Source organism: Lissotriton vulgaris, chromosome 1_1 (assembly GCF_964263255.1).
Source record: "Lissotriton vulgaris chromosome 1_1, aLisVul1.2, whole genome shotgun sequence".
In the NCBI taxonomy this organism is placed as follows: Eukaryota; Metazoa; Chordata; class Amphibia; order Caudata; family Salamandridae; genus Lissotriton; species Lissotriton vulgaris.
Window position 1 is genome coordinate 149,537,017 of NC_141685.1, and position 25,992 is coordinate 149,563,008.

At 51.6% G+C, this 25,992-nt stretch overlaps 1 protein-coding gene across 1 annotated transcript in view; it reads right to left on the minus strand.

The window, feature by feature from the left end:
• The window catches only part of LOC147737882 (uncharacterized), a 540,045-nt gene that overhangs the window by 225,044 nt on the left and 289,009 nt on the right, over positions 1-25,992 (minus strand). The window lies entirely within an intron of this gene.

The following is a 25,992-nucleotide window of genomic DNA, read 5'->3' on the forward strand; positions in this document are numbered from 1 at the left end:
GACAATGCTACAAAGAGTTGACGCACTCAGTCCTGCCAAGTATCACGCATCATGTGTGACACTAACGCATTTCAGTGCGGTGTTCCGCCTCACCGCACTGAAATGTTTTGTCACGCATTTTAATTCCACTGTCTTGGGTGCTACTACTAGCACACCACAGCTCTGTTGCTTCCAGCACAGTCTCTTGCCGCCAGGCCGCTGAGCGCTCTCTGGCTCATAAACAGTTAAGGATTGCAGCTCTGGCTGGAAGTGCGCTAGCTACATTTGTTAAAATTTGCGGCCTCAGCTGCGCCTGCCAGGCAGCCTTAATTAATGATCCCGTCCCGCCCGCGGCGCCACGCGGCAGGCTGTGAAACTGACACACAGCCCACACTCAACAGGGCGCCGAGGCCTGCCCCTTATCGGATGTGATCTCATGTGGTCCTCTGGCACACTGAGGTGAGCAAAAACTTCAAAAAATGTAAAGAAATAATGTTTTATTAATTTGTGGTTGAAATTGTTTTATAAACTTGATGTAATTATTTTCGTGATTTGCACATGTGAGACGATATTCTGTTTGAATTTGCTGTGGTGACGTTGCAGCAGCCAGGTCTGGGCCCATTGCTGTGGCTTGCAGCCTTGCAACTTAGTGAGTGCAGCTGGCGATTGTGTTAATTAAATTAGCTTTTTAGTGGCAGCACGCTATCTGCTGCCTGCATTGCGGGTCAGATAATTAGGTGAATGTTTTTCTGCCCAGTGTGGGAACCCTTTTCGTAAAGGAAACTCGGAGCCAGGCGTGTATTCGAGATGTACTTTATTTCCCGGAGCGCCGGGTTTGTGTGACTCTCATTGAGCCGGTCTGCGCCTCAGAATATGGCCGCCTTCCGGTTCCTGTTCAGGTGTTCCGGTTCCAGCGCTAGTTGGGAACAACTAGACCGTTACCACATATCTCCCCCTTCATGCAACTGACAACATAAAACAGGAATAACATCTTACTTAATGTCCATATTAAAGTCCTTGAACCTCTTGGGAGTTCTTACAGTTCTTCCTGCTCTCGTTTTCACCACACCTTCATCCTTCTCGCTTCTTTGTGCTTCTGGTACTGCTACCATACCCTTTGTCTCAGTTCCTTCCTTTATCCCTTCTGGTCTCTCTTTCTCACTTCCTTTCCTACTTGTGTTATATCCATTCTCTCCTTCACTGTTACTCCCATCCTGTGCGTTCTTTCTCTCTTCTACTTGCTGCGTTCCTTCTTCTACCTGCTCTTGTCTCTTTCCTCGACATTCCTCACTCGCCATCTCTACATACTCTCCCGCTTCTTCTTCTGTTTCCGCTCCCCACTTCAGGATTTTGCTGCATCTCACCATTCTGTCCTGCGACCACACCTTGCCATCGCTGAGTAATGCCGATCTGGCATATGGCTCTAGAACTTGCAGGGGCGGAGTGAATTTGCTCTCACGTTTCCTTCTCATGGTCGCTACCTGCACTCTCACCCAATCACCCTTCTCTAGTGACACTCCTTGCGCGTTGCGTCTCCTGTTGAAATGTTCAGTGTACGTCTCTTGCGCTTTCTCTAGATTTCTTCTTACTATCGCTGGTGACCATTTGCTCTGCACCACCATTTGCCTCCACGCGACATTGTCTTCAGTGAATGGCTCTCTTCCACTCAGTGCCTTAAAGGGGCTGTAGCCTGTGCTGCCTGGCGTAATGCGGTAGGCCCATAACATCTTGGGCAAATCCTTCTCCCAATCTTGCCCGTCGTTTATAGCTGCTTGGACTGTCCCCATTATTACCTTGTTAAAGCATTCCACCTTTCCATTTCCCACTGGGTGGTATACGGGGGTGTGCTTAACCTCTATTCCATTCCTGGATATGTATGAAACTTATATAGCGCTGGACTTACCCTGGGGCATCTCCGCGCTTGCTTAGGGAACCCGTCCTGGTATTCCCCTGTGAGATAACCCTGGAAGGGTATCCACAAGGCGAAAGCCAGGCATCCCGCCGCGAAGGGCCGATGTGGAGATTAAGCAAGCTATTGCCCAGAGTCGCAGAGTGTGAACGCGTGAGTCGAGAAGGCACCGGAGCGAGAATTATCGAGTCCGTGGGATTATTGAGCCCAAGACCCGCCGAGGCGGGGAATTGAACCCTGGTCCAGGGCCGAAACTCAAGCTCCAGGTCTGCCGCCTCTAACCCCTGATATGAAAGCCTCCCATTTGGCCGAGGTGAATTGTGGCCCATTGTCACATGTTATGACCTTGGGGATTCCTTCCTTTATAAATATGGTGTTCAGGAACGTTATGACCGCTTCAATGTCCACTGTGTCTTTCACTTCCACCTCCGGCCACTTGGAGTATCTGTCAATCAATACTATAGCATACTTCTGTATACCTTCCGTGTTCAGGATGGGTCCAATGATGTTGATGGACACCATCTCCCAAGGTCCTTCAGGCACAGGGAACTTCCCTAACTGTGGCCTCAGCACAGACTGGGATTTATCCGCCTTGGAGCAGGAGTCGCATAGTCTCACATACCTTTCCACTTGTGCATCAATAGCCGGCCATCAGTACGCTTGTCTAGCTAGGGCTTTGGTCTTTGTGATCCCCTGGTGTTCTTCATGTAACAACGCCATCAAGTGGTCTATGAGTCCCTGGAGGGGGATGACCTTGTCGCCCCTTAGCAGGAATAGGGGGTTTTCCCCGAGCGACAGTTCCTCCCTCACTTCCCAGTACCTCCTCAAGGTTTCTTTCAGGTGCCTCTTCTCCGGCCAACCCGTGGATAACGTATCCCTTTACCGCCTCCAGGTCCTCATCTAGTCTGTAGGCCTCTGCCCACTCTTGCACACTGATCACTTGCTCCATGTCTTGTGCGGTCGCCACCATGTAGCCTTCCCACCCCGGTGTCTCTTGTTTGTCCGCTTCTTCCTTGGCCGCCGCTCTACTTAGAAAGTCTGCTACTTTGTTCTGGGGCCCCGGTATGTACTCCACTTCGTACACGAAGTCTAGCAGCCTTAATGTAATTTTTGCAATTCTCGGAGTGGCATGTGCATGACCATTTGATGTTAAAACTTTTATCCGGGGCTTATGGTCTGTGCGGACTAGGAACTTGGCTACCCACAAGTATTGTCTGAAGCGTTCCATCGCCCACACCACAGCTAACATTTCCTTTTGGATGACGCTGAATTTCTCCTCGTTGGGCGCCAGGGATCGGGATGCGAAGCTGACTGTAGATGTTTCACCATTGTCTGACTTCTGCATTAACACTGCCCCCAGGCCCCTGTCACTGGCATTGGTGGTGAGTACGGATTGTGCGTCTGGGTCAAATCCTTTCAGCGGTATGGCTTCGCCCATTTCCTGCTTTAGGGTCTCAAATTCCTCTTGCTCTTCCTTGTTCCATTTGAACCCATTTCTCTCTTTAAGTAGTTGGCGCGGGTAGTGCGTCTTGGTGGCAAAGTTGGGAATTAATTTACTATAGAATTCGTCCATGCCCAAGAATGACCTAACGTCTTCTTTCTTCCCTGGGGCTGGTGCGTCCATTATCGCTTTCATGTTGGCTCTCTTTGGCTCTATTCCCTTCTCGCTAACCTCATGACCGAGGTGGGTCACTGACGGTACACCAAATTTGCATTTTGTACACTCTGCAGTGAGTTTGTTTTCTTGTAATGTGCGTAGCACGGTATGCAGTTTCTCATTGTGCTCCTGTTTGGATTTGCCCATGCCAAGGATGTCGTCTTGGAAGAACTGAACTCCTTCCACCTTCTGAAAGAGTCTGTGCATCAGTTTTTGAAAGATGGCAGCGGCCAATGCCAACCCAAACGGCATTCTGAGGAACTTGTAACACCCGAAAGGTGTTATGAAGGATGTAAGATGACTACTGGATGGATGGAGTTTTACCTGATGGTAGGCTGATGACAAGTCCACCGTGGAGAACGATTTAATTCCTTTTGTCCTGGCCAGCGTCTCATTTATGCGCGGGAGAGGAAACTTATCTATCAAGATGTTTTTGTTAAGTTCCCTGAGGTCGACGCACAGCCTCACCTTTCCGTTCGGCTTTTGAGCTACCACCAAGGGTGAGAGCCACTCCGCGCTCTCTATGGCCTGTATCACCCCGCTTTTCTCCAATCTGTCGAGTTCCGCTTGCACTGCCTCTCTGCATCCGAAAGGGATATTTCGCACCTTGTGGATGACCGGTTTAGCTCCTTCCTTCAACCGTATCAGGTGCTTGTACTTGGCCAATTCTCCTATCTGTCTATTGAACACCTTCGGGTATTCTCTGTGCCAGGCCTCATCTTCGCGTCCTTCCTCCGTTTTCATCAGTAGCACCTTTTCTATTCCTCCTGGGTTAAGTTGGATTCCCAGCGCACCTTGATCCTTCCAGCTGAGCACAGATGGCCCCTTCTCTGCGATGTACAGTTTGCAGTTGGCTTGACGCCCTTTGAATTCGAAAAGCAATGGGCAATAGCCCAGCATGGGTATTCTCTGGCCAGTGTAAGTAACTGGTCTCACGTCCATGGGACACAGTTCATCCTTTATTTTAGTCACAAACTTTTCTTCCCATACCTGCCTTTGAACAATGGTGATGGGGGCTCTTGAATCTGCTATTATTTCAATCAGTACTCCAACGATGTGCATGTTGAGTCTTGGTTTGTCTGACTCTTTACATCCCACATCCAGGACTTGGGCATCAATGTAGAGGACTTCCTCGAGGTCCTCTTCCTCCACCTGTGTATCGTCTTCTTCCGTGTTTCCCTGGTCTATGTATCTGACGGCGGCGCTCTTGGGTTTCCGGCGGCACACCTTTTCATAATGGCCAAATACTCCACAGAATGTACACTTCGCCCTAAACGCCGGACACACCTTGTCGTTGCCCAGGTACGATGTACTTCCACATCTGTAACAGCTTGGTCGTCCTCCCCTTCCTGTCTTTGGGGTTGCCCCCCTGTCTGTGGGCCCCTCCTGGTGTCTTGGCCCCTGGGTGGTTCCCTTTGTCTGGTCTTGTCACTCTTGTTGTGCGTCATGACTCTACAGACCGTTTGTGTTCCTCCTGTGTCTTTCCTGGCGGCCTAGGCACATCGTTTGGACATCTCTGCCTTTTTCACTAAGGCCCATACCTCCTTCAGGGGAGCATCGCGGTTTACCCATAGTTTTTCCTGGATGTGTGTGCTCGACGTGTGCATTATGATCTGGTCCCTCACCAGCTCGTCGTGGAGGGTCCCGAATTTGCACGTCAGTGGCAACTTCTGTAGAGCCGCCACGTACTCATCGACCGTCTCTCCGCTCTCTTGTTTCCTCTGGAAAAAATTGTGTCTGTCTATGGCTGCGCACACTACCGGTCTGTAGTGCGCATCGAAGTCCTCTATGGCATGTCTAAACACATCCGTGTCCGTCGCGTCCCTCGGACCTTTGACGATGGTGTCAAATACTCTCAGACCCTCTGGGCCCAGGTTGTGTAACAGTATCTTCCTTCTCCTCGGGCTCGAGTAAGCCGCTTCACCTTCGTCTTCTAATGCCTCTAAATAATTTAGGAAGTACCGTTTCCAATCTTCCCAGGGGATCGTGGGTTCTCTTCTTTTTGGGAGGAATGGCACCATGTGGGTTAGGGAAGTAGACGGTGTAGCCATCCTTCTGTCGCCCCTCGGGCCTGCCTGTGCGGGAACTGTGTGGTTGGGCGGGCTGCCTGGCGCTTGTCTTTCGTCTCCGTCTTCCTCACTGTTCCCCCTGCTGTCTGCACTTCCTGTTGCCCCCTCAGTTGTTGGGTTCGCTCGCGGTCTGCCCCTGTCCACTTCGCTTGACCCCTCACCTCGTCTCTGCTGTTCCGCCAGCTTGCCGTGGCGAGAGGGTGAGTGCGTGTCGGACTGTGCTTCCCTCTCCTACTGTGCGTGGTACTGGGCTCGCCACGTTGATCTCGCATAGCGCGTTGCGCACTCTCTTCCCGCGCTTTCCCTTATGGGCCGCCCACTGGTCGCTCTGTGCCCTTGTGCCTTGGCACTGCGCCTCCTTGTACCTCCCCTGCGTTGCTGAGCGTAGCGGGTACTTTCAATTCAGTCGGTCGTTGCGCCATCATTCGCCCTCTGCCGCACTCAGGGATTGGCGCCTGATGCTCCGTGCATGTGCATTTTTTTTGTTATGCCCAGCACTGGCTCGTATCCCGCCTCATCGCCATTGTGGGAACCCTTCTCGTAAAGGAAACTCGGAGCCAGGCGTGTATTCGAGATGTAATTTATTTCCCGGAGCGCCGGGTTTGCGTGACTCTCATTGAGCCGGTCGGCACCTCACAAGATGGCCGCCTTCCGGTTCCTGTTCAGGTGTTCCGGTTCCGGCGCTAGTTGGGAACAACTAGACCGTTACCACACCCAGGGCTGTTTTTACGCTCTTTTGAACTGAAGCAAAACACTAACACGCTCTGGGCGAGCTTCAGAAAGCTCTCTTAGAGCAGCTGGTAACCTCTGTCTCTCCTACTGGAACTCTTTCCCCGTATTCCACCTCTTATGCAGCGTCCTCCTGAAGCCGTCTCCAACATCCTTCATTTTTTGTGGTCGTCCTCTTCCTCCTACTCTCTCATTTTTGCACGTCCGGTTTTAAAGTGTGGAGGTGAAGAAGCAGGAGCCTTTCTATAGTGTTTGCGTGTGTTCGTTTACTTGGGTTTTTGCTATCTTCACTGCTAATTCTGTTCCTACAGGAAACATTTTGTCGTGAGAAGTCGTCTGGATCATGGATTTGTTAGCGTTTGTTTGAGGCTACCTCAGTCCTCATATCGTGACATTCTGCTGTGTACAGCTCCGCATTTCATCCTGCTAAGATCTCTAAAATGAATACCCTTTCATTCTTCCGCAACAGATTAAACAAATACCGCAGTGTGTGCATGGATGCCATTTACGGGTCGCAAAATGGTCGCATCTGTGACCCCTGATGTCTCTTTTGCGACCCCTGGCACTGTCCTTGCGACCCTTAGCATCTGCGGGTCAGGTGGCCAAAATGAGAAAGAATGCCTGGGTATTCCTTTAGAAATATGGCCTTGCTGTGCAATTCAGTCACGACCTTCAATAATACATTGTATTTGCTGCAATAGTGTTAGAACAATAAAGAATGTAAAGCAAATGGGTTTAGTATTTTAAAACAAGCAAAATCGGAAGTGTTTCTACTACTCCTTAATTCAAGGAAATACAGCTGTGCCACGTACACTCAAAAACACAAACAAATATTCAAGCTGCAGGGTAACAAAGCACCAGAAAAATTCAAAGGACTACAGTGCAGTGGAGCACTTGCATATTGTCAGAGTAAGGATCCACATTAAAATACCACACTGAAGAATAAAGAATATCAAAGTTGCCAACATTGTATGCATTTATGCTCGGTAAAAATGTATGTAGAAACCCCAGGACAAACCAGCAATGGTCTTCCAAAACAGGTGCGCATTAGAGGGTTTTTTAGTTACAAGTTGTTGGTAACAGAGCGGAGTACATGAAGATCACTGATTTGACAAGTATTACACAATACTCATAAGTGAAGAGACCGACCACGCTTATTAACACTGAGGTTTCCATATTCTATGTAGGGCAATGTATTCTTAGGGCAAGATCTTAGCGCTACCTTGCTCAAAAGGATGTCATTTCAGATATTTATGTGTTTCCCTAGTCTTCCTTACTTGGTTTTGCGCACGAGAAAGTGTCACTCATAGTTCTTGAAATGTCACTCATAATTACACTGAAGTTATGAAAATGTCACACAAGGCAATCTGAAACCTTGGCAGCTATGCGCACTCAGTAATCAATAGTGTATTGATGACAAGCGTACTGTGATATAAGAGCCTATGTGAAAGAGTAGAATATATTCGAGTAATGAAATGCCCCTCCCCTGTTCTTCAGACCAGTAACACCCACTCATTTTTATGACAGAATGAAAACCGTGTGAGAAATTTCTTGTTCATACTCGGTTGCCCTATCTTAGGAATTAATTGTTTCAAAGATATATTGCTTTATTTTTGTCAGTGAATCTTTGTTGAGAGAGGATGGTGGTTACTGGATAGAAAAAAAGAAAGCCTGCAAAAGACCACTACCTTAATATTTTAGGAGACAGTTGTGCTCTGAAACCAGAAACTCAAAACCTAATTAGAACCTACAATTCAGTCTTGTTCAAGGATATAAAACCATATTAAATATAAGGAATAAGCCACAGGCACAGGAAAATTAGAAATAAGCTGTTCCTTCAATTGTCGCTTAGACACATGACCTATGCCTCATTATCACTGATCTGGTGTCTCCAACTCCATGGTATTTACCTCTGTTTACTTTGCTATCTAGGACGTTGTGGATTTGAAAAACTGCAAATAAATTATTTAAAAGAATAAATAAGCTGCCCAGCTTGATTGCAAAACTGACCCATATACCTATATATTAATTGAAATACAGATATATTAATTGAAATACAGATATATTATGATTTGAAATACAGACTGCCACTTCCAGTTGTCACCTTTCTGTAAATACTCTTAAGTCCTTTACATCAGTGTTTGGAAGATGCTCATCTGAAGTGAAGCTATAAATGCTTTTTTACAGCAGCCAAGTGTGAGGCCCTGTAGTTGAACTGTCTGACACTTAAAAACATTCCCGTCTGTGACATCTGAAATCCCAGGTCTTTACAGGCACCAGTACTTGTTTGTGTGAAATGTATTCACTTCTGGAGCCTGGAGGTGGCGGTTCTGTCAGCGGCCACCAGAGGGCGCACCTCGTCTGATGATGAAACCAACTGAGCTGTACGGAAGATGAAAGTGAGAAGGGTTTCCTCTTCTAGGTCAGCAGTGGCAGAGACAGCACCAGCAGCAAGTGCTGACATCACTTTCTCCCTGTGCTCTGTGTCCAGCCTGTTGCAGAGGAGGAAGGGGCCCTGTCTGTCTGTGTTTGCAGTTACCTCCATCTTCAGACCCACACAGACCCCCCCCAGACCCAGGAGGAGTAGAGAGCCCAGGAGGTGAGGCCTGTCCAGGGGTGCAGAGGAGGAGAGGCCTGTCCAGGGGTGCAGAGGAGGAGAGGCCTGTCCAGGGGTGCAGAGGCCTTTCCAGGGGTAAAGAGGAGGTGAGGCCTGTCCAGGGGTGCAGAGGAGGCGAGACCTGTCCAGGGGTACAGAGGAAGAGAGGCCTGTCCAGGGTGCGGAGGAGGTGAGGCCTGTCCAGGGGTGCAGAGGAGGTGAGGCCTGTCCAGGGGTACAGAGGAGGTGAGGCCTGTACGTAGGGTGCAGAGGAGGAGAGGCCTGTCCAGGGGTGCAGAGGAGGCGAGGCCTGTCTAGGGGTGCATAGGAGGAGAGGCCTGTCCAGGGGTGCAGAGGAGGAGAGGCCTTTCCAGGGGTGCAGAGGCCTGTCCAGTGGGTGAAGAGGAGGTGAGGCCTGTCCAGAGGCCCAGAGGCGACGAGGCCTGTCCAGGGGTGAAGAGGAGGTGAGGCCTGTCCAGGGGGGCAGAGGAGGAGAGTCCTGTCCAGGGTGCATAGGAGGTGAGGCCAGTCCAGGGGTGCAGAGAAGGAGAGGCCTGTCCAGGGGTGCAGAGGAGGTAAGGCCTGTCCAGGGGGGCAGAGGAGGAGAGTCCTGTCCAGGGGTGCAGAGGAGGTGATGCCTGTCCAAGAATGCAGAGGAGGAGTGGCCTGTCCAGGGTGCATAGGAGGTGAGGCCCGTCCAGGGGTGCAGAGAAGGAGAGGCCTGTCCAGGGGTGCAGAGGAGGTAAGGCCTGTCCAGGGGGGCAGCGGAGGAGATTCCTGTCCAGGGGTTCAGAGGAGGTGATGGCTGTCCAGGGGTGCAGAGGAGGTGATGCCTGTCCAGGGGTGCAGAAGAGGAGAGGCCTTTCCAGGGGTGCAGAGGCAGAGAGGCCTGTTCAGGGGTGCAGAGGAGGTGAGGCCTGGGGTGCAGAGGAGTGAGGCCTGTCAAGGGGTGCAAAGGAGGTGAGACCTGTCCAGGGGTGCAGAGGAGGCTTGGCCTGGCCAGGGGTGCAAAGGAGAAGAGGCCTGTCCAGGGGTACAGAGGAGGAGAGGCCTGTCCAGGGGTGCAGAGGAGGAGAGGCCTGTCCAGGGGTGCAAAGGAGGTGAGGCCTTTCTAGCCGTGCAGAGGAGGAGAGGCCTGTCCAGGGGTGCAGAGGCGGAGAGGCCTGTCCAGGGGAGCAGAGGAGGGGAGGCCTGGGGTGCTGAGGAGGTGAGGTCTGTCAAGGGGTGCAGAGGAGGTGAGGCCTGTCCAGGGTGCGGAGGAGGTGAGGCCTGTCCAGGGGTCAGAGGAGGTGAGCCTTGTCCAGGGGTGCACAAGAGGTGAGGCCTGTGTCCAGGGGTACAGAGGGGGAGATGCCTGTCCAGGGGCGCAGATGAGGTGAGGCCTGTCCAGGAGTGCAGAGGAGGTGAGGCCTGTCCATGGGTGCAGAGGAGGTGAGGCCTGTCCAGGTGGGCAGAGGAGGTGAGGTCTGTCAAGAAGTGCCGAGGAGGTGAGGCCTGTCCAGGGGTGCAGAGGAGGTGAGGCCTGTCCATGGGTGCAGAAGAGGTGAGGCCTGTCCAGGGGTTGCAGAGGAGGTGATGTCTGTCCAGGGGTGCAGAGGAGGTGAGGCCTGTCCTGAGGGTGCAGTGGAACGGAGGCCTGTCCAGGGGTGAAGAGGAGGTGAGACCTGTCCAGGGGTGCAGAGGAGGTGAGGCCTGTCCAGGGGTGCAGAGGAGGAGAGGCCTGTCAAGGGGTCCAGAGGAGGTGAGGCCTGTCCAGGGATGCAGAGGAGGAGAGGCCTGTCCAGAGGTGCAGAGGAGGTGAGGCCTGTCCAGGGGTGCAGAGGAGGAGAGGCCTGTCCAGAGGTGCAGAGGGGGTTAGGCCTGTCCAGGGGTGCAAGGAGGTGAGGCTTGTCCAGGGGTGCAGAAGAGGTGAGGCCTGTCCAGATGTGCAGAAGAGGTGAGGCCTGTCCAGAGGTGGAGAGGAGGTGAGGCCTGTCCAGGGGGGCAGAGGAGGAGAGGCCTGTCCAGGGATTTAGAGGAGGAGAGGCCTGTCCAGGGGTGCAGAGGCGGAGAGGCCTGTCCAGGGGAGCAGAGGAGGTGAGGCCTGGGGTGCAGAGGAGGTGAGGCCTGTCAAGGGGTGCAGAGGAGGTGTGGCCTGTCCAGGGGTGCAGAGGAGGTGAGGCCTGCCCAGGGGTCAGGGGAGGTGAGGCCTGTCCAGGGGTGCACAGGAGGTGAGGCCTGTGTCCAGGGGTACAGAGGGGTTGAGGCCTATCCAGGGGTGCAGATGAGGTGAGGCCTGTCCAGGAGTGCAGATGAGGTGAGGCCTGTCCATGGGTGCAGAGGAGGTGAGGCCTGTCCAGGGGGGCAAAGGAGGTGAGGCATATCCAGGGGTGCAGAGGAGGAGAGGCCTGTCAAGGGGTGCAGAGGAGGTGAGGCCTGTCCAGGGGTGCAGAGGAGGTGAGGCCTGTCCAGGGGTGCAGAAGAGGTGAGGCCTGTCCAGGGGGTGCATAGGAGTTGAGGCCTGTCCAGGGGTACAGAGGAGGTGAGGCCTGTCCAGGGGTGCAGAGGAGGAGAGGCCTGTCCAGGGGTGCAGAGGAGGTGAGGCAGGTCCAGGGGTGCAGAGGAGGTGAGGCCTGTCCAGGGGTGCAGAGGAGGAGAGGCCTGTCAAGGGGTGCAGAGGAGGTGAGGCCTGTCCAGGGGTGCAGAGGAGGAGAGGCCTGCCCAGAGGTGCAGAGGAGGTAAGGCCTGTCCAGGGGTGCAAGGAGGTGAGGCCTGTCCAATGGTGCAGAAGAGCTGAGGCCTGTCCAGAGGTGCAGAAGAGGTGAGGCCTGTCCAGAGGTGGAGAGGAGGAGAGGCCTGCCAAGGGGTGCAGAGGAGGTGAGGCCTGTCCAGGGGGGCAGAAGAGGAGAGGCCTGCCCAGAGGTGCAGAGGAGGTAAGGCCTGTCCAGCGGTGCAAGCAGGTGAGGCCTGTCCAATGGTGCAGAAGAGCTGAGGCCTGTCCAGAGGTGCAGAAGAGGTGATGCCTGTCCAGGAATGCAGAGGAAGAGTGGGCTGTCCAGGGTGCAGAGGAGTAGAGGCCTGTCCAGAGGGGGTTAGGCCTGTCCAGGGGTGCAAGGATGTGAGGCCTGTCCAGGGGTGCAGAGGAGGTGAGGCCTGTCCAGGGGTGCAGAGGAGGAGAGGCCTGCCCAGAGGTGCAGAGTAGGTAAGGCCTGTCCAGGGGTGCAAGGAGGTGAGGCCTGTCCAATGGTGCAGAAGAGCTGATGCCTGTCCAGAGGTGCAGAAGAGGTGAGGCCTGTCCAGGAATGCAGAGGAAGAGTGGGCTGTCCAGGGTGCAGAGGAGTAGAGGCCTGTCCAGAGGGGGTTAGGCCTGTCCAGGGGTGCAAGGATGTGAGGCCTGTCCAGGGGTGAAGAAGAGGTGAGGCCTGTCCAGAAGTGCAGACGAGGTGAGGCCTGTCCAGAGGTGGAGAGGAGGTGAGGCCTGCCCAGGGGTGCATAGGAGGTTAGGCCTGCCCAGGGGTGCATAGGAGGTGAGTCCCATCCAGGGGTGCAGAGGAGGAGAGGCCTGTCCAGGGGTGCAGAGGAAGTGAGGCCTGTCCAGGGGGGCAGAGGAGGAGAGGCCTGTCCAGGGATGCAGAGGAAGAGAGGCCTGTGCAGGGGTGCAGAGGCGGAGAGGCCTGTCCAGGGCAGCAGAGGAGATGAGGCCTGGGGCGCAGAGGAGGTGAGGCCTGTCAAGGGGTGCAGAGGAGGTGTGGCCTGTCCAGGGGTGCAGAGGAGGTGAGGCCTGTCCAGGGGTGCAGAGGAGGTGAGGCCTGCCCAGGGGTCAGGGGAGGTGAGGCCTATCCAGGGGTGCAGATGAGGTGAGGCCTGTCCAGGAGTGCAGAGGAGGTGAGGCCTGTCCATGGGTGCAGAGGAGGTGAGGCCTGTCCAGGTGGGCAGAGGAGGTGAGGCATATCCAGGGGTGCAGAGGAGGTGAGGCCTGTCAAGGGGTGCAGAGGAGGTGAGGCCTGTCCAGGGGTGCAGAGGAGGTGAGGCCTGTCAATGGGTGCAGAAGAGGTGAGGCCTGTCCAGGGGGTGCATAGGAGGTGAGGCCTGTCCAGGGGTACAGAGGAGGTGAGGCCTTTCCAGGGGTGGAGATGAGGAGAGGCCTGTCCAGAGGTGCAGAGGAGGTGAGGCAGGTCCAGGGGTGCAGAGGAGGTGAGGCCTGTCCAGGGGTGCAGAGGAGGAGAGGCCTGTCAAGGGGTGCAGAGGAGGTGAGGCCTGCCCAGGGGTGCAGAGGAGGAGAGGCCTGCCCAGAGGTGCAGAGGAGGTAAGGCCTGTCCAGGGGTGCAAGGAGGTGAGGCCTGTCCAGGGGTGCAGAAGAGCTGAGGCCTGTCTAGAGGTGCAGAAGAGGTGAGGCCTGTCCAGGAATGCAGAGGAAGAGTTGGCTGTCCAGGGTGCATAGGAGGTGAGGCCTGTCCAGGGCTGCAGAGGAGGAGAGGCCTAACCAGGGGTGCAGAAGAGGTAAGGCCTGTCCAGGGGTCAAAGGAGGAGAGGCGTGTCCAGGGGTGCAAAGGCGGAGAGGCCTGTCCAGGGTTGCAGAGGAGGTGATGCCTTTCTAGCCGTGCAGAAGAGGAGAGGCCTGTCCAGGGGTGCAGAGGCGGAGAGGCCTGTCCAGGGGAGCAGAGGAGGTGAGGCCTGCGGTGCAGAGGAGGTGAGGCCTGTCCAGGGGTGCATAGAAGGTGAGGCCTGCCCAAGTGTCAGAGGAGGTGAGGCCTGTCCAGGGGTGCACAGGAGGTGTGGCCTGTCTAGCAGTGCAGATGAGGTGAGGCCTGTCCATGGGTACAGAGGAGGTGAGGCCTGTCCAGGTGGGCAGAGGAGGTGAGGCATGTCCAGGGGTGCAGAGGAGGTTTGGCCTGTCTAGTAGTGCAGAGGAGGAGAGGCTCGTCCAGGGGTGCAGAGGATGTGAGGCCTGTCAAGGAGTGCAGAGGAGGTTAGGCATGTCCAGGGGTGCAGAGGAGGTGAGGCCTGTCCAGGGGTCAGAGGAGGTGAGGCCTGTCCAGGGGTGCAGAGGATGTGAGGCCTGTCTAGGGGTGCAGAGGGGGAGAGGCCTGTCCAGGGTTGCAGATGAGGTGAGGCCTGCCCTGTGTTTGGGTGGTTCATAGAAGGTGGGGCCTGTCCAGGACGGATGCAGTGGAGATGAGACCTGTTCGTCCAGGCAGGGTGGTAGAGAGCTGAGTTTAAGTTTGTTCATTGTTGTCCCAAGAGATTTGTGGAATAAGTGTAAGTTGCTTGTAAACTGGCCAATTGAAGAGCCACAGAGTGAAGCGCCTCAAAATATTTTATTATGTATTACAAGAGATTAATGCAGATTTGCAGACAATATTGCAAAGTCGAAGACCGGGTGAAATCGGACGCATTATTTAGCATTGCATCCAGAGGTTAGTGCACATATTCAGCAAAATGTGAGGCGCTGCAGACCAACGTTCTGGATGAGACTTTGTTGTAACCAAAGTACTGTAGTGACAATTGTATTACTAAGCAGAAGAAGATCAAAATAAAAATAATAAGCGCTCAGACAAGATTTTTCCAGACGGGTGACGAAAGTGGTTCTCACGGATTGTATTCTTGTTTTGATTCTGGGTCTGTTGCTGGTATGAATTTGGATATGCACGGCGTTGGTGTGCAGAGTAATGATGTTCAGTATGTGGAAGGAGGAAATGTTGTTCCTCTTGGTCAGGGCTGTACTGGGAACCCAAACCAGGCCTGACAATTTTGACGGACCAGCTCCCTGCCTCTTTTGTTGCTGGGGGGGCGATATAGCAGCACCACAGCAAAACCAGCCCCTAGTGACCAATATGTTTCCCGGCACTAAACAATCGGTCCCCACTCTTATAGCTTCCTGGGGAAAAACTGGAAGCCCGTTACGGCCAGTCCGGCCCTGCTTAGGGTATAGGGTTTACTAACAGTGGCAATTTAAATACCTCAAACACTAATAATGTGCAGAATAAGACATGGATCCCGGTAGCGATGGGTAGGCGTACTATCTAGGACCAAGGCTATGAGAACCATTAAACCCCTATTGGCTCTCTCCCTTGAAGTCACACCTACCGGGTACTGTTGACACCTGTACTCCTTGACCTGTAGGCAAGAGCAGTCATAACCAGGTAGTACAACAGTAAATATGATGTTTATAGGTTGACACTTTATTAGGTCTTTCCTTGTGATAGATGTACAATTATATTAGGTCCTGAAGAATCGCAGCGTATTTGCATAAGCGAGAAACATGTCGACCTCACAGAACGCTTTGTAGTCCTAGGTCGTGATACGGAACCTAACCTCTGGCGATCATAGGCTACCCACTGGTTTTACTTATAGTATGGGAACCACCAGAATAAATTGATCTCCGGTACCCCATACTATATTTTAACGCACCCACCTACACTATTCACCCTTTACCTGGCCCCTCACTTGCACTTCACCCACAGGCTGTTGGATAAAAGATCTCCGACAAAGAGCCCCTCCTAGAGGTGAGCCCGTTGGACATTGCACCGCCTGTCCAACGAGGAGCAACGGCCAATGATGAAGCATGACACTTGCAAGAGTGTGTGAGGCCATTCATTCCAACTAATGGGATGCCCAGGGTAGCCCTCCACTGAGCACTACCCTCTCATCAACCTCCTTCCCTCCTTGACCATATTACTCTTCACTAAGGAACAACTGAGTCCCCTTTTTTGTTAGTCAGAATAAGACATGATCTGTGGGATGTTTGCAGGAACCTGGGAAACTGGAACATGAATCAGATGGCACCGAAAGGGATGTCTCAGTCAATGGTCCCAGCCCAACTGGCCTTTGTTACGAGCATGCAGAATCAAAGGCAGATATATTGGAACATACCTTCAGTCCAGATAGTCCCACAGCCCAATGCAGAATAGAACGCCAAATTCTCAACACATTCAAGATTTCAACAAAATCCTTTAGTGATTAATAAGGATTTTCCACGACTTGTATCTACACTAGGAGTTTCTACTGGACTGATTCAGACACAATGACGGTGCCTGAGACGGGAGAAGGATTGCATGCTTGGTGCAGTCCTAGAGGTCACCCAGAGTGGCCCTTCTGTAGAAGAAGTAAATGGGAATCTAGCATCACTTTTAATCAATAAATGTGCCTCCCGTTCCACAGTCAGACTGACGGGAGCTCACGACCCACCCCTCTTGGGAAAGGAGTCCAAGTTGTAGGCATTTCTAATAAATAAGTTATAATCTGTCAGCAAATGTTCCCGTACAAATTGGGTCATACATGAATGGCCAGAAACTTAAACTGTGATTAAGATACAGTTATTATGTTAGGGAATCACCTTGTAAAATGACTTGTGGCTTTTTGGGGAAGAGTCACAATTAACTATTCATTTTGTAGGTGTGGTTTATTAAATTTCATTTTGTTGTGCCATGTTTTCATGAACATTCATTGATTGCTGTCATTTTTACCTCAGAAAAGGGGGTGGTGATGAACAGAGTGTCTGAAATAAGCAGACCACTCTTACCCAGTCCAAAGATCAGGGCTTGATCCATCACCGTTATTTATCTCACTGCACTATCCCAGTTTAGAACCTGGCTATATGCAAATCAGTCTGTCCCTGGCCCAGTGCATCATGGGAACAGGGCAGACTAAACTACCAAGCCAATTCTTCACCAGAAAGGAGACAAGCTACCGGGGACCAGTTTCTGGCATTTCAGCCGTCTTCGGCCCGGCTTGCTTGAATCCTGATGGTGCAGTGAGAAAGGGACTCATGTCTGAGTATACCCTGCCACACCTATAGTGGCCAAAAACGATTCAGAAAAGGGGGTGGTGATGAACAGAGTGTCTGAAATAAGCAGACCACTCTTACCCAGTCCAAAGATCAGGGCTTGATCCATCACCGTTATTTATCTCACTGCACCATCCCAGCTCAGAACCTGGCTATATGCAAATCAGTCTGTCCCTGGCCCAGTGCATCATGGGAACAGGGCAGACTAAACTACCAAGCCAATTCTTCACCAGAAAGGAGACAAGCTACCGGGGACCGGTTTCTGGCATTTCAGCCGTCTTCGGCCCGGCTTGCTTGAATCCTGATGGTGCAGTGAGAAAGGGACTCATGTCTGAGTATACCCTGCCACACCTATAGTGGCCAAAAACGATTCAGAAAAGGGGGTGGTGATGAACAGAGTGTCTGAAATAAGCAGACCACTCTTACCCAGTCCAAAGATCAGGGCTTGATCCATCACCGTTATTTATCTCACTGCACCGTCCCAGCTCAGAACCTGGCTATATGCAAATCAGTCTGTCCCTGGCCCAGTGCATCATGGGAACAGGGCAGACTAAACTACCAAGCCAATTCTTCACCAGAAAGGAGACAAGCTACCAGGGACCGGTTTCTGGCATTTCAGCCGTCTTCGGCCCGGCTTGCTTGAATCCTGATGGTGCAGTGAGAAAGGGACTCATGTCTGAGTATACCCTGCCACACCTATAGTGGCCAAAAACGATTCAGAAAAGGGGGTGGTGATGAACAGAGTGTCTGAAATAAGCAGACCACTCTTACCCAGTCCAAAGATCAGGGCTTGATCCATCACTGTTATTTATCTCACTGCACCGTCCCAGCTCAGAACATGGCTATATGCAAATCAGTCTTTCCCTGGCCCAGTGCATCATGGGAACAGGGCAGACTAAACTACCAAGCCAATTCTTCACCAGAAAGGAGACAAGCTACCGGGGACCGGTTTCTGGCATTTCAGCCGTCTTCGGCCCGGCTTGCTTGAATCCTGATGGTGCAGTGAGAAAGGGACTCATGTCTGAGTATACCCTGCCACACCTATAGTGGCCAAAAACGATTCAGAAAAGGGGGTGGTGATGAACAGAGTGTCTGAAATAAGCAGACCACTTTTACCCAGTCCAAAGATCAGGGCTTGATCCATCACCGTTATTTATCTCACTGCACCATCCCAGCTCAGAACCTGGCTATATGCAAATCAGTCTGTCTCTGGCCCAGTGCATCATGGGAACAGGGCAGACTAAACTTCCAAGCCAATTCTTCACCAGAAAGGAGACAAGCTACCGGGGACCGGTTTCTGGCATTTCAGCCGTCTTCGGCCCGGCTTGCTTGAATCCTGATGGTGCAGTGAGAAAGGGACTCATGTCTGAGTGTACCCTGCCACACCTATAGTGGCCAAAAACGATTCAGAAAAGGGGGTGGTGATGAACAGAGTGTCTGAAATAAGCAGACCACTCTTACCCAGTCCAAAGAACAGGGCTTGATCCATCACCGTTATTTATCTCACTGCACCATCCCAGCTCAGAACCTGGCTATATGCAAATCAGTCTGTCCCTGGCCCAGTGCATCATGGGAACAGGGCAGACTAAACTACCAAGCCAATTCTTCACCAGAAAGGAGACAAGCTACCGGGGACCGGTTTCTGGCATTTCAGCCGTCTTCGGCCTGGCTTGCTTGAATCCTGATGGTGCAGTGAGAAAGGGACTCATGTCTGAGTATACCCTGCCACACCTATAGTGGCCAAAAACGATTCAGAAAAGAAAGGTGGTGGTGATGAACAGAGTGTCTGAAATAAGCAGACCACTCTTACCCAGTCCAAAGATCAGGGCTTGATCCATCACCGTTATTTATCTCACTGCACCATCCCAGCTCAGAACCTGGCTATATGCAAATCAGTCTGTCCCTGGCCCAGTGCATCATGGGAACAGGGCAGACTAAACTACCAAGCCAATTGTTCACAAGAAAGGAGACAAGCTACCGGGGACCGGTTTCTGGCATTTCAGCCGTCTTCGGCCCGGCTTGCTTGAATCCTGATGGTGCAGTGAGAAAGGGACTCATGTCTGAGTATACCCTGCCACACCTATAGTGGCCAAAAACGATTCAGAAAAGGGGGTGGTGATGAACAGAGTGTCTGAAATAAGCAGACCACTCTTACCCAGTCCAAAGATCAGGGCTTGATCCATCACCGTTATTTATCTCACTGCACCATCCCAGCTCAGAACCTGGCTATATGCAAATCAGTCTGTCCCTGGCCCAGTGCATCATGGGAACAGGGCAGACTAAACTACCAAGCCAATTCATCACCAGAAAGGAGACAAGCTACCGGGGACCGGTTTCTGGCATTTCAGCCGTCTTCGGCCCGGCTTGCTTGAATCCTGATGGTGCAGTGAGAAAGGGACTCATGTCTGAGTATACCCTGCCACACCTATAGTGGCCAAAAACGATTCAGAAAAGGGGGTGGTGATGAACAGAGTGTCTGAAATAAGCAGACCACTCTTACCCAGTCCAAAGAACAGGGCTTGATCCATCACCGTTATTTATCTCACTGCACCATCCCAGCTCAGAACCTGGCTATATGCAAATCAGTCTGTCCCTGGCCCAGTGCATCATGGGAACAGGGCAGACTAAACTACCAAGCCAATTCTTCACCAGAAAGGAGACAAGCTACCGGGGACCGGTTTCTGGCATTTCAGCCGTCTTCGGCCCGGCTTGCTTGAATCCTGATGGTGCAGTGAGAAAGGGACTCATGTCTGAGTATACCCTGCCACACCTATAGTGGCCAAAAACGATTCAGAAAAGAAAGGTGGTGGTGATGAACAGAGTGTCTGAAATAAGCAGACCACTCTTACCCAGTCCAAAGATCAGGGCTTGATCCATCACCGTTATTTATCTCACTGCACCATCCCAGCTCAGAACCTGGCTATATGCAAATCAGTCTGTCCCTGGCCCAGTGCATCATGGGAACAGGGCAGACTAAACTACCAAGCCAATTGTTCACAAGAAAGGAGACAAGCTACCGGGGACCGGTTTCTGGCATTTCAGCCGTCTTCGGCCCGGCTTGCTTGAATCCTGATGGTGCAGTGAGAAAGGGACTCATGTCTGAGTATACCCTGCCACACCTATAGTGGCCAAAAACGATTCAGAAAAGGGGGTGGTGATGAACAGAGTGTCTGAAATAAGCAGACCACTCTTACCCAGTCCAAAGATCAGGGCTTGATCCATCACCGTTATTTATCTCACTGCACCATCCCAGCTCAGAACCTGGCTATATGCAAATCAGTCTGTCCCTGGCCCAGTGCATCATGGGAACAGGGCAGACTAAACTACCAAGCCAATTCTTCACCAGAAAGGAGACAAGCTACCGGGGACCGGTTTCTGGCATTTCAGCCGTCTTCGGCCCGGCTTGCTTGAATCCTGATGGCGCAGTGAGAAAGGGACTCATGTCTGAGTATACCCTGCCACACCTATAGTGGCCAAAAACGATTCAGAAAAGGGGGTGGTGATGAACAGAGTGTCTGAAATAAGCAGACCACTCTTACCCAGTCCAAAGATCAGGGCTTGATCCATCACCGTTATTTATCTCACTGCACCATCCCAGTTTAGAACCTGGCTATATGCAAATCAGTCTGTCCCTGGCCCAGTGCATCATGGGAACAGGGCAGACTAAACTACCAAGCCAATTCTTCACCAGAAAGGAGACAAGCTACCGGGGACCGGTTTCTGGCATTTCAGCCGTCTTCGGCCCGGCTTGCTTGAATCCTGATGGTGCAGTGAGAAAGGGACTCATGTCTGAGTATACCCTGCCACACCTATAGTGGCCAAAAACGATTCAGAAAAGAAAGGTGGTGGTGATGAACAGAGTGTCTGAAATAAGCAGACCACTCTTACCCAGTCCAAAGATCAGGGCTTGATCCATCACCGTTATTTATCTCACTGCACCATCCCAGCTCAGAACCTGGCTATATGCAAATCAGTCTGTCCCTGGCCCAGTGCATCATGGGAACAGGGCAGACTAAACTACCAAGCCAATTCTTCACCAGAAAGGAGACAAGCTACCGGGGACCGGTTTCTGGCATTTCAGCCGTCTTCGGCCCGGCTTGCTTGAATCCTGATGGTGCAGTGAGAAAGGGACTCATGTCTGAGTATACCCTGCCACACCTATAGTGGCCAAAAACGATTCAGAAAAGGGGGTGGTGATGAACAGAGTGTCTGAAATAAGCAGACCACTCTTACCCAGTCCAAAGATCAGGGCTTGATCCATCACCGTTATTTATCTCACTGCACCGTCCCAGCTCAGAACCTGGCTATATGCAAATCAGTCTGTCCCTGGCCCAGTGCATCATGGGAACAGGGCAGACTAAACTACCAAGCCAATTCTTCACCAGAAAGGAGACAAGCTACCAGGGACCGGTTTCTGGCATTTCAGCCGTCTTCGGCCCGGCTTGCTTGAATCCTGATGGTGCAGTGAGAAAGGGACTCATGTCTGAGTATACCCTGCCACACCTATAGTGGCCAAAAACGATTCAGAAAAGGGGGTGGTGATGAACAGAGTGTCTGAAATAAGCAGACCACTCTTACCCAGTCCAAAGATCAGGGCTTGGTCCATCACTGTTATTTATCTCACTGCACCGTCCCAGCTCAGAACCTGGCTATATGCAAATCAGTCTGTCCCTGGCCCAGTGCATCATGGGAACAGGGCAGACTAAACTACCAAGCCAATTCTTCACCAGAAAGGAGACAAGCTACCGGGGACCGGTTTCTGGCATTTCAGCCGTCTTCGGCCCGGCTTGCTTGAATCCTGATGGTGCAGTGAGAAAGGGACTCATGTCTGAGTATACCCTGCCACACCTATAGTGGCCAAAAACGATTCAGAAAAGGGGGTGGTGATGAACAGAGTGTCTGAAATAAGCAGACCACTCTTACCCAGTCCAAAGATCAGGGCTTGATCCATCACCGTTATTTATCTCACTGCACCATCCCAGCTCAGAACCTGGCTATATGCAAATCAGTCTGTCCCTGGCCCAGTGCATCATGGGAACAGGGCAGACTAAACTACCAAGCAAATTCATCACCAGAAAGGAGACAAGCTACCGGGGACCGGTTTCTGGCATTTCAGCCGTCTTCGGCCCGGCTTGCTTGAATCCTGATGGTGCAGTGAGAAAGGGACTCATGTCTGAGTATACCCTGCCACACCTATAGTGGCCAAAAACGATTCAGAAAAGGGGGTGGTGATGAACAGAGTGTCTGAAATAAGCAGACCACTCTTACCCAGTCCAAAGATCAGGGCTTGATCCATCACCGTTATTTATCTCACTGCACCATCCCAGCTCAGAACCTGGCTATATGCAAATCAGTCTGTCCCTGGCCCAGTGCATCATGGGAACAGGGCAGACTAAACTTCCAAGCCAATTCTTCACCAGAAAGGAGACAAGCTACCGGGGACCGGTTTCTGGCATTTCAGCCATCTTCGGCCCGGCTTGCTTGAATCCTGATGGTGCAGTGAGAAAGGGACTCATGTCTGAGTATACCCTGCCACACCTATAGTGGCCAAAAACGATTCAGAAAAGGGGGTGGTGATGAACAGAGTGTCTGAAATAAGCAGACCACTCTTACCCAGTCCAAAGATCAGGGCTTGATCCATCACCGTTATTTATCTCACTGCACCATCCCAGCTCAGAACCTGGCTATATGCAAATCAGTCTGTCCCTGGCCCAGTGCATCATGGGAACAGGGCAGACTAAACTACCAAGCCAATTCTTCACCAGAAAGGAGACAAGCTACCGGGGACCGGTTTCTGGCATTTCAGCCGTCTTCGGCCCGGCTTGCTTGAATCCTGATGGTGCAGTGAGAAAGGGACTCATGTCTGAGTATACCCTGCCACACCTATAGTGGCCAAAAACGATTCAGAAAAGAAAGGTGGTGGTGATGAACAGAGTGTCTGAAATAAGCAGACCACTCTTACCCAGTCCAAAGATCAGGGCTTGATCCATCACCGTTATTTATCTCACTGCACCATCCCAGCTCAGAACCTGGCTATATGCAAATCAGTCTGTCCCTGGCCCAGTGCATCATGGGAACAGGGCAGACTAAACTACCAAGCCAATTGTTCACCAGAAAGGAGACAAGCTACCGGGGACCGGTTTCTGGCATTTCAGCCGTCTTCGGCCCGGCTTGCTTGAATCCTGATGGTGCAGTGAGAAAGGGACTCATGTCTGAGTATACCCTGCCACACCTATAGTGGCCAAAAACGATTCAGAAAAGGGGGTGGTGATGAACAGAGTGTCTGAAATAAGCAGACCACTCTTACCCAGTCCAAAGATCAGGGCTTGATCCATCACCGTTATTTATCTCACTGCACCATCCCAGCTCAGAACCTGGCTATATGCAAATCAGTCTGTCCCTGGCCCAGTGCATCATGGGAACAGGGCAGACTAAACTACCAAGCCAATTCTTCACCAGAAAGGAGACAAGCTACCGGGGACCGGTTTCTGGCATTTCAGCCGTCTTCGGCCCGGCTTGCTTGAATCCTGATGGTGCAGTGAGAAAGGGACTCATGTCTGAGTAAACCCTGCCACACCTATAGTGGCCAAAAACGATTCAGAAAAGGGGGTGGTGATGAACAGAGTGTCTGAAATAAGCAGACCACTCTTACCCAGTCCAAAGATCAGGGCTTGATCCATCACCGTTATTTATCTCACTGCACCATCCCAGCTCAGAACCTGGCTATATGCAAATCAGTCAGTCCCTGGCCCAGTGCATCATGGGAACAGGGCAGACTAAACTACCAAGCCAATTCTTCACCAGAAAGGAGACAAGCTACCGGGGACCGGTTTCTGGCATTTCAGCCGTCTTCGGCCCGGCTTGCTTGAATCCTGATGGTGCAGTGAGAAAGGGACTCATGTCTGAGTATACCCTGCCACACCTATAGTGGCCAAAAGCGATTCAGAAAAGGGGGTGGTGATGAACAGAGTGTCTGAAATAAGCAGACCACTCTTACCCAGTCCAAAGATCAGGGCTTGATCCATCACCGTTATTTATCTCACTGCACCATCCCAGCTCAGAACCTGGCTATATGCAAATCAGTCTGTCCCTGACCCAGTGCATCATGGGAACAGGGTAGACTAAACTACCAAGCCAATTCTTCACCAGAAAGGAGACAAGCTACCGGGGACCGGTTTCTGGCATTTCAGCTGTCTTCGGCCCGACTTGCTTGAATCCTGAGTTCTGAGCTGGGATGGTGCAGTGAGCTGAAAAATGGTGATGGATCAAGCCCTGATCTTTGGACTGGGTAAGAGTGGTCTGCTTAATTCAGACACCTTGTTCATCACCCCCCCCTTTTCTGAATAATTTTTGTCCACCATAAGCGTGGAAGGGTATACTCAGATGTGAGTCCCTAGCTCATTGCACCATCAGGATTCAAGTAAGCCGGGCCGAAGACGGCTGAAATGCCAGAAACCGGGCCCGGTAGCTTGTTTCCTTCCCAGTATGAGAATTGGCTTGGTAGTTTGGTCTGCCCTGTTCCCATGATGCACTGGGCCAGGGTCAGACTAATTTGCATATAGCCAAGTTCTGAGCTGGGATGGTGCAGTGAGCTGAAAAACGGTGATGGATCAAGCCCTGATCTTTGGACTGGGTAAGAGTGGTCTGCTTAATTCAGACACCTTGTTCATCACCCCCCCCCCTTTTCTGAATAATTTTTGTCCACCATAAGCGTGGAAGGGTATACTCAGATGTGAGTCCCTAGCTCATTGCACCATCAGGATTCAAGCAAGCCGGGCCGAAGACGGCTGAAATGCCAGAAACCGGTCCCCGGTAGCTTGTTTCCTTCCCAGTATAAGAATTGGCTTGGTAGTTTGGTCTGCCCTGTTCCCATGATGCACTGGGCCAGGGTCAGACTAATTTGCATATAGCCAAGTTCTGAGCTGGGATGGTGCAGTGAGCTGAAAAACAGTGATTGATCAAGCCCTGATCTTTGGACTGGGTAAGAGTGGTCTGCTTAATTCAGACACCTTGTTCATCACCACCCCCTTTTCTGAATACTTTTTGTCCACCATAAGCGTGGAACGGTATACTCAGATGTGAGTCCCTAGCTCATTGCACCATCAGGATTCAAGCAAGCCGGGCCGAAGACGGCTGAAATGCCAGAAACTGGTCCCCGGTAGCTTGTTTCCTTCCCAGTATAAGAATTGGCTTGGTAGTTTGGTCTGCCCTGTTCCCATGATGCACTGGGCCAGGGTCAGACTAATTTGCATATAGCCAAGTTCTGAGCTGGGATGGTGCAGTGAGCTGAAAAACGGTGATGGATCAAGCCCTGATCTTTGGACTGGGTAAGAGTGGTCTGCTTAATTCAGACACCTTGTTCATCACCACCCCCTTTTCTGAATAGTCATTTTTACCTCATCATGAACCATGTCAATAATGTGTTCTCTCTGTCTAAAAACGTATAAAATGACTGTTTTGGGATATTTGCTGGAATTGTTTTATTTTATCCTTTTCCTAAAGGCAGACTACATGTCAGTCCTCTTACTGATATTGGACTTAAGAACTTTTTCTTGATTTTTAAAAAGCAGATTCTATGTCAGTTTGCTATTTGATATTATAGAAAAACTTTTTCTTATTTCTTAGCGCACATTTGTTGTGGTGGTCTGTCTATTGACTTTACATCGAGAGTTATTTCTGATTCTGGCTTTTGATATACTTTAGATGTTACTTTTATGTGATCCGCCTGCAAATATTATGATAATTATTTCTCTGACTGAGTAACCATGTTTATGCCTTCAGTAATTATTTGAAACGTTTAATATAGCTTTGTAGCTTGTTGCAGCTTCAAAGGCAAGGGCTTTTACCAAGGGAGCAGTCCTTTAATGGGCAGTATTGCCTGCTATGGCTGACTATAAGGTCATTAAACTGTTTGCCCTATGAGGGCAGAATGTGTTAATTAATAAAAACAACGGTGTCCCATAGACCGAGGGGGTTGAAACACCTCCGGTACTCCGAACTGCTGTAAGTGGTAATGTTGAACAGTTAACACCCGCATGCAGGACCACGGCGGTTAATAGTTGAACATTCACAGCAATAGCTGTGAACGGAGGCTGAAGTCAGCCCCCGGTTCTCTCTGGGCTCGGCTAAACTGCTTTTCATCATTCAGGTGAGCCGGGAGATGTAGGAGATGAGCAGAACACCCCCACCTTCCGAGACACCAGTGACACTGCGAGATACGGGGGAAGGAAGGGAGGGCTCCTGTGTGCCCTGCTGCAGGCTGTATCTTCTGCCTTCTCCTGTCTAATC